General features: G+C 41.4%; 1 pseudogene across 1 annotated transcript; it reads left to right on the top strand.

The window, feature by feature from the left end:
- Positions 1–14697: 14697 nt before the first annotated feature.
- LOC113412120 (GTP-binding protein Rhes pseudogene) lies at positions 14698–16341 on the top strand (annotated as a pseudogene). Its single transcript, XR_015747649.1, has one exon. The product of XR_015747649.1 is annotated as a GTP-binding protein Rhes pseudogene (transcript).
- The last annotated feature ends 1264 nt before the right edge of the window (positions 16342–17605 follow it).

Here is a 17605-nt window from a genome sequence, read left to right as displayed (position 1 = left end):
TCTAACAGGTCAGGTGGAGCCTTTCCTATTTAAGGAATATTAAAAAAAGAAAATGGCTAGTTCAATTTCAGCTGTCTGGGAAGTGCAGTTTTCCTAATTCTGTGACTGGAGAAAACTTGTGCAGAAGTTTGGGTTAAGACAAGACATTAAAAGGAACAGGCAAAGCAACCTTGTGGGATCAAAGGGAGGGGATTTAATGGTAGAAGAAATATCATTTTCTAAGCCCTGCCAAGGAAGAGTTATTTTCTTTTTATAATAGTGTTGACTTTTGTAGCCAGCATCAATTAAATGGTGATGAGTTTTCAGGCTAAATGGGCACTGTCTGACTTTTTGATAACTTGACATTTTACTGGCAGCTGTGGCCGGCATTTTCAGAGGCTAAGTGAACTGCTCAGTAGCATAATTCTCAGCTGTTCTGACTGATGCTTGATCATTCTTTCAAACTGTTCTCTAGATGATTTCATGGGAATCAGAGAAAGATGATTGCTGATTAGTTTTTCATCAATTTTTAAATGATATACAATGGTTCAAACCCTTTCTCTAAGTGAACTCTTAATAGATTCCCAGAACAATGTCTCTTCAATCTTATCCCCACCTCTTTGCTGCCAGGGACATTTTAAGAAAAAACGTCAGAAAACAGGACTCTCATTCTGCTCACTGAGAAGTCCTGCAGTCCCCTAAAGTCCCTGGGATACTTCGCAAGGAATACAGAATTACCATCTCCATTGCTAGTCCTAACTCTAATAAAAGTTGCCCTGAATAATTTCATATCATAGTTACCACACATGCCTTTTAAATGTTTGCTTTTTTTATGGAGGGAGAAGGAGATACATAACCATTATGCCCTTTTAGGTTTCTTTCAGTGGCTTAACTATTTTGTTTTAATAGAACTTCAAAGCTTCTTTCAAGGAATTTCATTAAATTTCCCCTTCTTAGGGGAATTGTTTTAGCAATACGAAATTACACACACACACACACATACATACACACACACATACGTACAAGCACACACAAGCACACACAAATATATACACACTATCTATCTATCTATCTATCTATCTATCTATCTATCTATCTATCTATCTATCTATCTATCTATCTATCTATCATCTATCTATTTCACAGATTTTCACGGGTACAGGTATGTAGGTCTAGATGTGTTCGGGTCTTTTCCTGTGTAAGATTAAGAATATCTTGGCAACGTTTCGGCAAGATCCCACTCGCCATCCTCAGGCTGGTGCTTTCGGCTTCGTGCCAGTGCAAGCAGTGTGTGATTGGAGCTGCCGTCTTTCTATAAATACTGGTGGTGGGGGCTGGTGTGCTGGGCTGGTTGGCTGCGCTGCTGCCTCTTGATTGGTTGATGGAGATGATGTTGGTATAATGGGCTGTGTGATGGCCTTGTGAGTTTATATATTTGTTTTCTTAAATTTTCGCGGGTACTTACATGCATGGTATTCAGCTTTGGTCGGGTATTTTCATTATAGTTGTGCTTTCAAAGTTGTATGCCCTAAGCTCCATGGCCTCCCCAAGATGCACAAAGAAGGAATACCACTCAGACCCATAGTCAGCTCCATAGGCTCACCTCTACAGAATCTTGCCAAATTTCTCACCAAACAACTCCAGCCCTACACAGAATCCATCACCTCACACGTACAAAACTCCTTCTGCTTCATAGAAACAATAAAGAAACAAAACCTACAACCCAGCAACCTACTCGTGAGCTTCGATATCATATCCCACTTCACCCAAGTACCCATCAAAGAAGCCTTGACAGCCATCCAAAACAAATACAACCCCAACAAACACATCCTAGATCTGACCAACCACTGTCTAATCAACACATACTTCATCCACAATGGACAAAGATACAAACAGATAGAAGGAGCACCCATCAGATCACCCCTCTCACCTGTCATCGCTGACCTATACATGGAACACTTTGAAACCAACGCTCTAGACAAATCCGAACACAAACCCAAACTCTGGCTCAGATATGTAGATGATACTTTCGTAATTTGGCCACAAGGGAAAGAAAAACTGGACAACTTCCTCACATATCTTAACAACCTACATCCCAAAATACAATTCACCATGGAAACAGAAACCAACAACCAACTTCCCTTCCTGGATGTCCTAATTTACAAAAAACCCAATGGCTCCATAGGACACACCATCTACCGGAAAAGAACACACACCAACCACTACCTAAATGCACAATCCCATCACCACCCTGCACAGATCAACTCCGTAGCCAAGACCCTCATCTCCAGAACCAAACACCTAGCTGACAAAGACCACCTGAGAACAGAACTACACAACCTCACTAACGTATTAATTTCCAACGGATTCCAAAGAAACACTATCACCAATCTAATCCGAAAAAAGATACCCCCAAAAAACCAAGACACAGAACAAGACAACAGTATCGCACTCCTCCCCTACATCAAAGGCACCACAGACAAAATCAGCAAAATTCTCCACAAACACAATATCAGGACAGCCTTTGGCACTGACCAAAAAATAGCCAACATCCTAAGAAACCCCAAAGACAAGATCCAGCTAGAAAACCAAGGAGTTTTTGAAATGCCATGCAACAATTGCCCAGCCACATACATTGGACAAACCAACAGGAGAATAAATGCACGCATCGCAGAACACAAAAACATAGTCAGAAGAGAAGAAAATACTTCCTCCCTCTTCCAGCACCTTAAAGCCACAGGACATGAAATTAATTTCAAAGGAGCCAAATTAATATCCAACAGTGAACACTCCAGCAAGAGAATAATCAGGGAAGCGATCGAGATAGAGAAACACTCCCATAACATGAATAGATGGGACGATACCTCCCGCTTACCAGACATCTGGAAGCTAGCCCTCAGCAACAAACGAGTCCCAGCCATGAAAACCAACACCAGACCCAAAACAACACAGGACACCACCGCCAATCCCCCTCATCAGACCCAGGCCCAAGCCCATCCTATAAACGAAGGACAACCACCATCCAGAAAACAGACCACGGCTGCTTCACTAGCTGTCGCTCCCCCCGACCCCAAAACCAAACAAGCTGACACATGCCAAGAACACAGATCCAGACCCCAAACTTGAAGCCAGACTAAAACCCAGAATGCTACATCACAGCCACCCACTCAGGACATCACATCAGAAAACTCAGGAAATTACACCACAAGAACTCAAGTAGTTGCAACACAGCAAATGACCCAGGATATCACAGCACAAGACCACAGCAATAAATCTCACAAGGTCATCACACAACCTATTACCTAAGCCATTACTACACAAGAAGCTAATGGAAAAGAGATCAAAACACAAACGACCCAGGAGATTACAATGCAGGACCCAGGATACCACAACAAAAGAACTCACAAGCCCATCACACAACCCATTACCCAAGCCATTAAAACACCAGAGGCTAATGGAAAAAAGATCACTATAAAACAAACGACTCAGGAGATTACAGCACAAGATCCAGGATATCTCCACAACAAAACTCACAAGGCCATCACACAGCCCATTATACCAACATCAACTCCATCAACCAATCAAGAGGCAGCAGCGCAGCCAACCAGCCCAGCACACCAGCCCCCACCACCAGTATTTATAGAGAGATGGCAGCTCCAATCACACACTGCTTGCACTGGCACGAAGCTGAAAGCACCAACCTGAGGATGGCAAGTGGGACCTCGCTGAAACGTCATCAAGATACTCTTAATCTTACATGGGAAAAGACTTGAACACACCTAGACCTACATACCTGTACCTGTGAAAATCTACGAAAAGATACATGTGTGTGTGTGTGTGTTTTCTTAAGTTTTCACGGGTACTTACATGTATGCTTTTCAGCTTTGTTCGGATATTTTCCCACGTCATTATAGTTGTGCTTTTAAAGTTGTAGCAACGTTTCAGCAGAATCTCATCTGCCATCATCGGGCTTATGTATTGTGTTCATCTGTGAGTGCACAATACACAAGCCTGATGATGGCAGATGAGATTCTGCTGAAACATTGCCACAACTCCAAAAGTACAACCACAATGACATGGGAAAACAAATATCAGACCTCTACGGGGAGGAAATAGACAGCCAGACCCAAACCTATGAGAAGCTGGAAGTTAAAAGAGCAGGAATACTATGTGACCTCAAATTCCTACGCAGCTGCAGAGACAACAATGCAACACCAACCTGCTTCAAATTAACATTTCATCACAGCACAGCAGCTACTAAACGTATCCTGAAAAGAACTGAAATGGCTCTACTCAGGAACGAGCTCCACAGAAAGAGATTCCAATTGGATCAGTTAAACAAAGATTTGCTAACACTATACCTGAATTGAGCAGTAAAATCCACCCTCTACTTTGGGACAAGATAAAACAACTTACAACTTGGAGAGCTGAAACTGAAACCACTTACAAAAATGACAAACTCCTGAAGAAACTAAAGAAATTAGAACATGACAAGAAAGCCCCCAACAACTCACAACAATACCTGAAACAATTAGTATATAACGTTTCCAACAGAGAACTCACCAAAACAGAAATGGATGTCCTAACCAAAGGATTCAATTATGCTATAGCACCCCAAAAAATCCCCACAGAATCCATCATATGTGCAGTAGAATCCAGCCTAACTAAATTAAATACAGATGAAGCTAATAGAATAAGACACCAAATTACTAACATCCTATGCACAAGCAAACCACCCAAAAGCAACTTGCACAAAGAGGAACTAAAAGCCCTGCAAGCCCTAAGGAACGATAGCAGCATAATCATACTTCCAGCAGATAAAGGTAATGCCACAGTAGTAATGGATAGAAAAGACTACAAAACAAAATTGACAGACCTACTCCAAGACTCCACATACAAACCCATAAACACGGACCCAACCACATATCTGGAAAAAATAACGAAGAAGAAAATTATAACCAGCCACATGAGCAAGGAGATCCAACAGAGAATCATCCCAAGAGAAAAATCTTCCAGATGCCCCAAACTATACGGCCTCCCAAAAATACACAAAGAAGGCATACCTCTCAGACCCATAGTCAGCTCCAGAGGAGCACCACTACAAAACCTAGCTAAACACTTAGCAAAGCAGCTACAGCCCCATGTTGAAGCAGCAGCTTCACATATACAAAACTCATACCACTTCTTGGAAATGATCAAAGATCTACATGTGGAACAATAAGATCTGCTTGTAAGTTTCGACGTGGTTTCACTATTCACTTAAGTCCCAGTAAAAGAAACTCTTGAAATCATCAAAAATAAATATCAACCAGCTAAGCACCTCATGGAACTAGCAGAACACTGCTTAACCAACACATATTTCATATACAAAGGACAAAGATACAAGCAAATTGAAGGAGCCCCTATGGGATCACCACTGTCACCCATCATTGCAAACCTGTTCATGGAAGAATTCGAATCCAGAGCCCTAGCTAATGCCACGCACAAAGCCAAACTATGGCTAAGATACATCAATGACACATTTGTGATTTGGCCTCATGGAAAAGAAAACCTAAACAATTTCCTAACACACCTAAACAGCACACACCCCAAAATCAAGTTCACCATGGAAACGGAAACAAACAAACAACTACCATTCCTAGATGTACTAATCTACAAAAAAACAGATGGCACACTAGGACACACCATATACCAGAAGAAAACATACACCAACCGCTATCTCAGTGCCCAATCCCACCACCACCCAGCACAGATAAACTCCGTGGCCAAAACACTAATCGCCAGAACCAAACACCTGGCAGACAAGACACACATAAAGACTGAACTATGCACCCTGACTAAAGTACTGATAGCCAATGGCTTCCACAAAAGCAAAATCACCGGCTTGATCCACAAAAACACACTGAGACATAATGGAGACCTAGAAGATGAACAGACCTATGGAACAGCTGTCCTGCCCTACATAAGAGGCACTACAAACAAAATCAGTAAGATACTACACAGGCATCACACCAAGACTGCCTTCAAAACAGACAGAAAAATAGCAGCCATCCTAAGAAACCCCAAAGATAAAATTGACCTGGAAAACCAAGGCATATATGAAGTCCCCTGTGCATCATGCCCAGCCACATACATTGGACTGACCAATAGAAGAATAAGTACCCACCTGGATGAACACAAAAATGCAGTAAAAAAGCTGGAACACACTTCCTCACTAGTCCAACACATGAAAGCAAGAGGTCATAGCATCGACTTCAATGGCACCAAACCCTAGCCACTATAGAAAACCCCAGCCACAGAATTATCAGAGAAGCCATCGAGATTGAAAAAAGACCTGAAAGCATGAATAGAAGAGATGATTCCAACAGACTGTCAATTATTTGGAAGCTTGCACTCACAAACAAAAAAATCTCTACACCACAAGCCAGGCAAACACCTGGGCACAAACAGATCCCCCCCTGATACCTCCAACTCAAACACACCCGAACCAGGCACTCAGATGAAACCTAGCTTCCTAATAAATGATAGCTGTCCATTTATTCGGAGCCAAGCTGCACTAAAAGCCTCCAATACAGGAACACAATGTTGCCAGCCAATCAAGACAAAAAAAAGCCACAAAACAGACAGAAGATATTAGAAACACCAATCAAGCAGGACACAGCAAACTCCAAGACCAATAAACACAGTCCAAGACTCCCAACCAATCAGGATGAAGAAAAAACCATTCTGGCACAGCAGTAGGCTGTGAAAGTCTGACTCACACTGAAACAGCTATGAAAGTCTGACTCACAGATGAACACAATACAGAAGCCTGATGATGGCAGATGAGATTCTGTCGAAACGTTGCTACAACTTTAAAAGCACAACTATAATGACGTGGGAAAATACCCGAACAAAGATGAATACCATACATAGCTCAAGTTGATTGAGGCAGAAACCCAACTGACTGATATTGGGCCAGTAACTCCCTCTGAGCCCCAGGATAAAGGCAATGGCTATGCTAAAAAAAATTAAAACTGCCCTGCACAACAAATATTGAAACCCTCAGTGGATTAGCTAGGTTTTCATTGATTTCCAAAACACTAAAAGATTGAGGTTATCTGGATCTTAGGAGTAGCATGATCAGTTGCGATGGGTTATGACCAAGAATGCCTCTCCTGGGTTCTCATCCATTTCAACCACTTGAGAAGAGGATAGCTGAAGCATCCCTACTCATGGTGCTCAAGCATGGTGGATAGTCTTTATCTGGAGAAGATGATCCTCTTTGTAGTTCTGAACCAGCAGTTTAAGTTTTACTTAGAATCCCTCAGTAGCTAATGTCACACTGACAATATAAATGTAACACTATTCAAGCATTCTCCCCCACCAGCATGCAGGTTGTTGCATTCTGTACCAAGAGAAGCTTCCTGGTAATCTTGAATTGCTCAGATCGCCCTATTTTACCTATCAAAACTGGTTTTCATCTGATTATCAAAACAGGGATAAGCTCAACGTTAACATTTAAATTGGTTTATTAGAAATCCTTTTGTCTAATAAAGAAGTCAAAGCATAAGCTAAAGTTATTATTTTCATACAAATCATTACTTTGAACCAGTGTCAAGGCATTCAGTTTAATGTATTGCAATTTATAGAATAAGCAGACTGGATCCCAATATCAGGTATTAATGAAGTAAGATTAGAAATGGAAGTTCAAATTCTATTTGTAAATCATAAAATATCACCAAACATTACCCTTTGACCCTCTATCAAAATTCCATTGATATTTCCAGAAATCCTTATTAGAGATTCTAAAGCCATATTTTAAAGGAAAGGAGGAATAGGGCATCCTTGACATGTACCTCAACATAAATTTAGCCAAGAAGGCATACCATTATTAATCAGAATATGATTCAGGAGAAGAATAAATTATTATGCTCAGAATTGCAATATTTTCTACTCAACAGTAGTTCAAGCCACGGCACGTTTGATATGCAGCCATTAAAAATGAACTTTAGAGACATTTGACAGTAGCAGTTACCTGCCTTTTCTTTGCTGCTCTCCGTCTAAAAAACAAAGGCTATAAAAGAATAGGAAATGATGTTGGAAGGAATCTGTCAGGCACAAAGGTACTTTTTCAAGAGGCAACTGGACTTTCTGTTTTTTCTTTGAAGACATTTCGCTTCTCATCCAAGAAGCTTCTTCGGCTCAACCCCCCACCCCCACCCCAGAAAGTCCAACTGCCTCTTGAAAAAGCATCATGACCTGGATGATTGCGAATCTCCATAGACTGTCAGGCACAAGCAACCAGAACTACTCATGGATAGGCCCAAGCAGATATTTTATTGTTAATCACTTATATTACAAAAATCTCATCAAACTGTCTGCCTTCTCTTGGGAAATGGTAGACATAGACCTAAGGGTTTGACCACAGACATTTCCTCTCCTAAACAGACTATAACTTGGAGCCTCTCCTTATGACTCCTAGCAGGAGCCCCTTCCTGTCAACTGGTAGTTCCACCACAGAATCACACTATTGTGTAAATTGCTCATCCTCTTTATACTGTTGTAATATATTTCTGGTCGGGGAATTGCTCAGATGGTATCCAAATGAAGTCAAAGACACTGACACGTATTTGTAGCTTTATGTAAATAAAGATATTTCACCTGTATATTTACAACAAACTAGATAGTCTGACAAATAGGAACATCATGAGGTAAGTCACAGAGCACACAGGGCATACAGAAGAAAAAGGCGGGAAAAATGGGAACCCCCCCCCTCCACACCCACAGCAACCAATCACGGAAGAGGTTGCCTCATGCAGGAGCCAGCACTCCCCAACCAAATAGCTATAACTGTGTGTTCTGGCTCACTGCACAACCTTCCTGCCCCAGTTTCTAAATTTTAAATATCTTGACACATCTCTTGGCTGTATATAAAGGATAGAAAAGTATGGTTAGATGGCTCCATGGGTTGTGTCAGATCTCTAGAGTGATCTGCCATTCAGGCCGGACCTTACAGATTGGGTGATCTTGAATAACCAAATAATAACCAATGATGTTTAATAACTACGCATGGAATTGGCAACATCTCTTTCTAAAATTGGCATTCTGTGTCTTTCACAGTGGAAACAAAGATGCTAGATAGGGACCACATAAGGTCCTAGTTTCTTTCGCGTCCACAGGCTCAAGAATCGGATGGAAGCGTTCCCCAAAGAGGAAAGTGAGAAGCAAGAATTATATGCTCAACCCTCTGTTGATACAGCTGTCCAGACATAAACCCTGTAGGCTAATAAAGAACACTGCTGATTACTGAGGCATGATTTTGTCCTAGAAATAAAGTATCTTGACAGCTCTGCAATCCCTTCCTCCTCCAGTTTCTCAGCACCCTGGTGGCCAAGCCAGCAGAGCAATTGTGACAGCATGTCAATTACACTTAGCATGATGGCAGATCTGGCTGTGGCTGTTCTTAACGTGGAAAATTAGCTCCCAGTTTAACTGCATTACATAAGCAATGAAAGATAAGGAAGGAGAGAGGAGAAAAAGGAGACTGCAGCTGCAGTCCTTTTGTGCTTGCTGTCTAGGACCAGGGCAATCATTGCAATGAATAAGTAGAAACAATCACAGGAGGTGAACAGATAAGGGAAGACATAATGATTCCCCCCCTTTATTAAATAAGAGGGTAGCCCTAGGGGATAAAGGACACCCCTTTATTCAGAAGCCTGCCAGCCCCACAAGCTTTTATAGACCAGGAGAGCTTGTAATTGATGGTCTGGCTCTGTTATCAGCTTTGTTGCAGTCTGTAGCTTGGTACTGAGCAATGCCTCTTATAGGTTATTGTTTACGTGCCCAGTCGACAGAAAATAAAAGAACATGATGAGTTCTCACACATTACTGCTAAGTGGAGAGCTCCAAGAGCTGCATTGTCTCCAAGGGGACAGTGGGTAGACCCTTCAGTTGCTAAACTACTCCCGCAGGGTTTTAATTAGGCTTACAGAAGTGAGGTTGTTTCCAGCACATCGCTGGGGGAGGAAAAACGCCCTCTTATCCAGTCCCCTGAACATCTCAGTGCTTTTTCATTGACATCAGGCTTTTAGGTTACCTGACAGTGCTGTTCCTTGGGCCATTATAGTCAGAGTTTGTTCAGGTAGTCTTCAACTTATGACCACAATTGAGCCCAATATTGTTAAACGAGGCCATTGTTAAGTGATGTTTTGCCTCATATTGTGACCTTTCTTGGCATAGTTGCTAAGTGAATCACTGCAGTTGAGTTAGGAACTATTGTTAAGGGACTCTAGTTTCCCCATTGACTTTGCTTGTCAGGAGAGGGGAAAACATGACCCCAGGACACTGCAACCGCCATATGTATGAGTCAGTTGCAAAGTGTTTGAATTTTGATCATGTGACCATGGAGATGCTGCAACAGTTGTAAATGTGAAAAACGGTCATAAGTCACTTTTTTCAGTGCCATTGTAACTTTGAATGAAATTAATTATTATATGTTGAGGACTAGCTGTAATTCATTCTGTTACATCCAGAAATTTTTATTGCAAAAATACAATTTCAAACACTATATGATGTCAAATAAGGAACCCTATAGGGTTCCGGGTCGTCCTCCATGCTGTTTAATTTTTGATTTAACTATTCAGAGCATTAGAATGAGGTAGCACTGCTATAATGATTACATCCTATCCTATTGCTAGTACTTAAGAAGCACTTGATTGTCAACTTTGAACTTTACTGGCCAATAAGAACTATACAAGTCCACCCACACTTATTGTATGTTCTGACCCAAACCCTTTTCCAATTAAACAAACACAAATCAAAGGGAACAGAAACCAATTCTTACGAATCCCTGGTTAAAAGGCTGCTGCAAACTAATTAACTTTGATAAACACAAGCCTCATCAAAACTGTGCGAGACTGCCAAGAATCACAGATAAGAAATATTTCACAACACAAGAGTCTTCAAATACCAACTAAGATACTGCAGTGTCCACGAGGCTGGAGTTTCAAAACATTTTTGCTTCCTACAAAGAACGTCTGATTCACAGCTAGCTTTTATCTTCTTGAAGGAGCGGCCATTACCTTGCAGCCTTACTCCTGAGTCTCCCGTGCTGCTGCAGCTGCTCTTTCCTTCAAGCAGCTCTGCGCGCATGCGCACTGGGCACTGGCTCCTCGGGAACGTCCTCATCGCTGCTGCCAGCCCCCACAATCTCTGAAGGCAGCAGTCCACTCTCTTAATAGTCCTGGCCCCTCCTCTGAGTCCTCGCTCTCCTCAGCCATCCGCACCTGCTGCCGCTAACCACAACATTGTATCAGCAATTACATTGTTGGTGAAGGTGCTAGATTATATCCGTACCAAAAATTTAATGCTATACTATAATAAGCATCGTTGAAGAATAGCACTTACTTTCAGTCAGGGTTCTGCTAATTATTAGCTTCCAGTTTGCTTTGGAGAAAAATACAGAAGACCTTCTAACCATTTCTTGGTTTCTCAAAAGGTAACTTGAATGTCACCATTATTATTCTTTTGGTTTAGATGGGCATCCACTGAATGCATTGAGACTAGGCCAGATGGATGATTAAGCTCCTATTGGACATGGGTTATTCCAGAAGATGATTAAACTTGTGTTTATAAATATTCAGACAATAGTTGACATGCACAAGAAGGGGTTTTCTCTATCTTTTCTGCTCCCATTCTTCATGTAGACCACCCCCATGGCCATCTCTGGTTCATTTCTGTTCAGCTTGATCTGGTTTGCAAGCCAAGGCATCAGCTAGAGGTTTGGACAATACAGGAGAGAACCTGACTTGAAAGAAGTAGACTCTTCAGGTGCCCAAAGCAGAAAAATGGTAGAGGGATTGAATGGGAAGAGGCAAACCCACAGGGGTGGGATTCAACCGGTGTAACTTCCAGTTCGGTGATTACGTTTTGCACACTGTGCGCGCGTGTAAAAAAAATACCAGCTGCGCCGCCCAGACAGCTGAAAAGCACTGCGCGCGGGTGCGCAGCATTTGAAAAGCCACCTTTTTCCTGCTTTTTCAACCTCAGCTGTGCCATGCAAAGCAGCTGAAGTTGAAAAAGTAGGAAATAAAGGACAGGTGGGTGGGCGGGCCAAACAGCAGCAAACACAGAACCCGTTCAGTGTCTGCTGCTTTTCAGAGCTACCAGTTTTATTGAACTGGGCAGAACCGGTAGCATCCCACCCCTGCAAACCCACACCAACCTAAAGTTGCCACTAGACATCACCCAATAGGGAAAATGTGATAATAGCACATCAGATTGTAAGCTATCAAAATGTGCATTAGGAAATCTCAGCACAGCTAAGATCATCTTAAAGGGTGTTCAGATAAGGACAGTGGATCAGGTGAAGGTAATGAGGCCACAATAGAAAAAAATAACTTATTGGGGCATGTTTGTATTGAAAAATCCTTTTTGCCTCCATTTTTGCTGGTGGAATCTCTACTTCTCTTCAAAATGAGTCCTGCTACATCTTGGTCTATTTACAAGATTATGTATCTGGCTTTCAACATAGGACCAAAGTGGTATTAACTAGAAATTATATGTTTTCTTTTTTGTAACTCAATACTTGGCTGAGTTAATTTAATTTAATTTAATTTCTTCAGTTTAGGCACCACCAATCTCCAAAGTTATTCTACACAGCATACAATAAAACCACACACAAATATAAAATGAAATATAATAACAAAGGGAAGGGAATAAAGTACAAGAACAGATGATGAGTTTCTTGATTCATTTAATATCTATTTAGAATTAAAATTTGGATCATGCCTTAAAGTATTAGGTTAACAGGAGAAGTCTAAGTTTAGCCTTTCTCTTTTCCCACAAATATTGTAACATAGTTTTAAAATCTCATGCATTCAGCTTCAGGAAAATAACATACATGGAAATGAATAAATGGATTTGTGCATTAATAGAATTTTTCTCGACTCTTGTGCTTTGCAAGAGAATGGTTCCTTTTATCACACCTACTCTGCCATCCTAGAGGAATAAAAATATAATTATAAATATGAAACCAGTAGCCATTGCTTTCCTTTCATGATGTTCAAAGACTTTCCAGAAGCAACCAAAAATGAAAATCCAGAGAGTTAATGCTGGCTCACTGCCCATCTTTCAATGAAATCCGCTGTTCAGAAAAAGTTCTATCAAACTCCTCCTGATCCTTGTAACTAGTATAACTAGGGGACTGGAAGCTAAAACATATATAGAACGGTTGCTGGAATTGAGTATGTCTAGTTTAATGAAAAAGAGTACTACAAAGTGACATGATAGCAGTGTTCCAATATCTCAGGGTCTGCCACAAAGAAGAGGGAGTCAAGCTATTCTCCAAAGCATCTGAGGGCAGGACAAGAAGCAATGGGTGGAAACTAATCAAGGAGAGAAGCAATTTAGAATTAAGGAGAAATTTCCTGACAATTAGAACAATTAATCAGTGGAACAACTTGCCTCCAGAAGTTGTAGGTGTTCCAACATTAGAGGTTTTTAAGAAGAGACTGGGCAGCTATTTGTCTGAAATAGTATAGGGTTTCCTGCCTGAGCAGAGGGCCTCCAAGTTCCTTTCCAACTCTGTTATTTTGTTAGTGTGCCTGCTGAGACTCTTCCTGAGCCGGATAACTCAGCCATTATTCACACCTGAATTACATTTGCTTTGGCTCTGCAATGTGATCTCATCCTTGAAAAATATACAGAAGCTGCAGTTGGTGTAAGTTAAGCTCAACTGCTAAGTTACATGGCAACATATGGAAAAATCTTGTCTTTTTCATTCTTTCTTTCTACACTTTTGTTTTTCTTCTTCTTCTTTGTTCTTTATTACTTCAGCTCTTTATTACTTTGTGATAGTTTTATATGCTTTGTAAAGCTTTACTAAAAAAAATATCTGAAAAAAAGAAAGTTCAAAGACCTAAACTTAAGCATGCACATGTGCAAGAACAAGTTCATAGACTGTTCTCCATGCCATGTCTCTTTTTTATTATTTTATTTATCAAATTTTTATGCCCCTTTATTCTCCCTATTCGCCATTTCCCCTTCCTTGGGTATGGAACAATCTTGGCCTTAAAACATATATAGAGATGTATGGAAAAGGAATCCCCCCCCCACTTCTTTCAATGTGATGTCTTTTGTTGGGCATGTATGTGCTTCAAATGGACATCCCAACAGCAATGGAAAGTATCTTCTAGAAGTTGTATATTATTGAAAAACAGCCCATGGTGAAGAAAGAGAGGTTGCTTGGAAGAATAATCATTTACTGTAATGTATTTACTCAATGCATATTAAGCAACCAGAACAGAGTCTGCTAGAACATTTGAGGCTTCTCTATAATTTCCCAGCTTGAATTTTACAATGATATTAGTCTTCCTTTTCAATCCCTCTCCTCACATTCACTTATAGGTTTTGCAAAATCCAAAGTCCAAAGCAGCTCTGTCTGAAGTGGCAATAAAAGATGTTGTTTGTCTTAAGCTCTTTGATATGGTAAAGGTTTCCAACTCAAAGAAGGGAACAGATATTGACTAGACTAGGCAGTGCAGAGGGCACCGTGGATGCACTAGCCATAGCGGCTAAACTCAGAAGGGAGAAAAACGGAAGTCCATGGCAGCTGAGAGCCAGACAAGCCTTTACAATATGCAGCCTCTTCTAATCTCTCTCTCTCTCTCTCTCTCTCTCCCTCCCTCCCTCCCTACACAGGCTGAGATTTGACTTCAGAAACAGCAGTCAGCCGATTGGTCCAGACTTTTCTTCTCTCTCCCCTACATTTTGCCCGTCCCTCAACATTCTCTCCAGCACGGATTGGGGGAGCTTTGAGACTCTCTCTGTTTGTGTCTGCGACAGGAAGGAGTGTAAATAAAGAGAAAACAAGCAGGGAGACTGTGAACACAGTGGCAGTTCTCTTAGTAACTAGACAAAGTTAGTGACAAGAGTGCAAGTGACTTGCAAGGCAACAGTGGAAAACGAGACTGCTCCCTCAAGCCAGGTTGCCTAAAAACCGGCAAGCTTTCTTCTGTTGGTGTTTAGGACTTGAAAGTTTTGCCTCCACTTGCCTGCAAGATCCAGAGAAGCATGTCTCTGGCTGTGAAGAAGAGCCAAGTACGCCTGGTGTTTCTGGGGGCAGCCGGGGTTGGCAAGACATCTCTTATCCGGCGATTCCTGCAGAACACATTTGAGCCAAAACATCGCCGGACAGTAGAGGAGCTGCACAGCAAGGAGTATGAGGTCAGTGGAATGACCATCAAGGTGGAGATCTTGGACACTAGTGGAAGTTATTCGTTCCCAGCGATGCGCAAGCTCTCCATCCAGAACAGTGATGTTTTTGCCTTGGTCTATGCTGTGGATGATGCGGAGTCCTTTGAGCGCGTGAAGACTTTGCACGAGGAGATCCTGGAACTGAAAGAAGATAAGTCCCCACTGATCGTAGTGGTGGGCAATAAGGCTGAAACTGGTGGGGTTAGGCAAGTGTTGCCTGAAGATGTTCTCTCCTTGGTGGAGCTTGACTGGAACAATCGTTTCCTGGAGGCATCTGCTAAGGAGAATGAGAATGTGATGGAAGTTTTCAGGGAGCTGCTTCAGCAAGTCAACCTGCCCAGCCTGCTGAGCCCTGTTGTGCGGAGAAGACGCGAGACTTTCTCCAGTGAAGCCCCCCTGAGGCCCCCCATGAACAAAGCAAATAGTTGCACCATCTGTTGAATGTGAGAAAGTCAGCATCAAGATGATGTTGTTTTGTTTTGTTTTGCAAAACCTAGTCACTATCAGTGTGGGATGTTGTCTGTAAACAGTGTCATACCTCTAAATCCAATGTGAGCTCCTCACCAAATTAAGGCTGTAATTTGTAACGTGGAAGTGGAAGAGACGTCTCTTGTATGACACAGAGCTCTAGGAGTAAGTTTGGCTAAAGGAGGTAATATGGATCAGTTGGCTAATGTCTGAAACAATAATGGAGGCCAGCAAGGTATAGAGCATGAACGGCAATGGCGAGCATTTGAGGAATCTCTTAAGGAACATTTCATTCTGGGGGCATCTACTGATTGTTTGTATTTTCAGATTGTTTGTATTTTCAGAAGACTTTGTTACAAGAAGGGAGGGTAGACAGTTTCATGTTTATTGAACAGCAGATGTGCGTGTGTTGCTTCCTAGAGTACAGTGTTTTTTTTATTTCTAATATTTGCATGAATATGTCCTTGCACTGATTATGATTACACTGAGTTAAACAATCTTGGTGACATCTCTGCATCTATACTGTGGAAAGAGGTGCATCATCCAGTGGGTCAGTTGGCCTGAATGTGATTTTGGTTTTTGTTTTTTTTAAAATAACTTTGGAAAGCTTGATCCAATAAAAGAAAAAGTCAAACCCTGCCAGTAACTCTGTCAGAAGCATACTGTATTGCTTTCTTCCTGTGAGAGATGTAACTACAAGAGGAACATAACACCAGTTTCCGTTGCACTGATTTCTACATTCTGCTTTCTGCTTTTCTTCTCATGCATTTGTAGGTCATGCACCAGCTGAGCTGTGCTCGTTTCTATGCTCTTAGGATTTCTGGGACAGATACAAGACTGAGAAGTTGCCCCTTAAGAGAAATCAGTGTCAGTTTTTTTCTCAGTTATACCTTTGTGGGAATATTTTGTTCTCTCAGCTGGATTTCTGCCAAATGAGAGTGATAATAATCCCTCTTATTGATTAGGAAGATATGAAAGAAATGTTGTGGGTTATCTGAACATTTACTTGCTAGGATAAAAGTCTCAGAGGCATAAGGAAGTCACCATTGTGACTGATGTGCTTTGGATTTCAGTTCACATAAGCTGTATAGATTAATATGAAATACTTCTGAGTTCTGTCAAAAGAGGAACTAGGTAAATTTGTTCTGTGTTTGTCACAGCAGAAAAGAAATAGTGTGTATTTTATGAAGAAATTATTTTTCATACTGCAAAACAAAGCCATAAATAGAAGTAAACGGAGAGTAAACAAAATTACAGTCAGAAGAGTGGATGGTGAACATAAGATATTTTAGTAATCTTCATAAATTAAGCCAGAGTAGTGGGCTACCCATTGAACTATCCCATTTGTATTTATTTAAGCTTTTATGAGTAAAGGCAATCTTCCTACTTCTGGCTGCTGCTCCCTCTGCTATTTCAATTCCCAGTTCTTTTCACTAGTGATTCTAGCAGATGAGTCTGTCATTCTCTCATATAGCCAGTCCAACACATAAGCACGATTCCTCTCTTCTGGATTATTTGGTCAATACCCAGTATAGTAGGGAAGTATTGGGTGTCTGACCTGTCTCTACCTGTTCAGTGCTCCTGTGCATTTCTGACCTTGAGGAATGAAACAAGGTAAGATACTTCCTTCAGGGCTGGCTGCTAGTGAAGGAATAATTGTGTTAAAATGATAATGGGTGGCTGAAGATTTCCTCCATGTGTACTTGTTTCACAGATTAATACCTGTATCCTGATTGGTTGTGGGGAACTATGGAACATCATATATGGGAGTCAAGCAGTACATTCCTCAGGACAGATTTGCTACTGCCATGGTTGCAGGGAGAATGTGTGACTCTATCATGCAGAAGCGGCACAAGGTCCTCCTAGAAGAGGGAGATCTAGGGATGTGGTGAGCAAAGGATAAGAGCATGCATGAGACATC

Source organism: Notechis scutatus, chromosome 2, assembly GCF_049901735.1.
Source record: "Notechis scutatus isolate UNSWTSFEM ecotype Mainland chromosome 2, rNotScu1.2, whole genome shotgun sequence".
Classification (NCBI taxonomy): Eukaryota; Metazoa; Chordata; class Lepidosauria; order Squamata; family Elapidae; genus Notechis; species Notechis scutatus.
Note: the sequence above shows the minus strand (reverse complement) of the source record. Positions and strands in the feature narration are given on the sequence as shown.